The sequence below is a fragment of the Penaeus monodon genome, chromosome 19 (assembly GCF_015228065.2).
Source record: "Penaeus monodon isolate SGIC_2016 chromosome 19, NSTDA_Pmon_1, whole genome shotgun sequence".
NCBI classification, from domain to species: Eukaryota; Metazoa; Arthropoda; class Malacostraca; order Decapoda; family Penaeidae; genus Penaeus; species Penaeus monodon.
In genome coordinates this window covers 5,465,508-5,466,160 of record NC_051404.1, presented here as the reverse complement: position 1 = coordinate 5,466,160, position 653 = coordinate 5,465,508, and positions in this window count along the sequence as shown.

The following is a 653-nucleotide window of genomic DNA, read 5'->3' as shown; positions in this document are numbered from 1 at the left end:
TATTACGGGAAACCAGCAAGTTCCTCGCAACACCTCCAGTCAGCCCTCTCGTCTCCGAGGTCACCTCCGCGCGCTGAACCTTCCCACATATCTTCACATGACCTCGAGTCGGATCTCCGCCCCCTGGACCGTTCTGGCAGCTCCTGATAGCGAAACGAGGTCATGTCAGATCAAGGCAAATGACTTTAGCATTAGGGAAAATTGGGACGGCATCCTTCTTCATCTACGTCACCACCTCGAATCTGAACAAATAATATGTTGATCTTGAAAGCGTTTCAGAATCCGCGATGGTTCTGGACAAAATTAAAATGTTGGCTTCATATAATTTCATATCACAAACGTCCACACGTCAAATAATGACTTGTGACTTCATTCTTCACCATCACACAGTCAAAGAGTGTGTAACTCAGAGTGACGAACTGTTGTTAATGCACTGTATTTATTTCGTCCTGGTAAACACACTGCACTTTCCCTCTCAATATCACTCGCGTATGCAATAACGCTGTTCTCGCTCTTGTCAATCTGCCTCTTTTTTGAGTCTACAGCATGAAACAAAATCTATCAGCACTAACAATATTGCATGCTACATAAACCTTCCTTTTCTATCCATACCGCACGTGCAGCTTTACGTTACTTTTTTCTGATGTATTTTC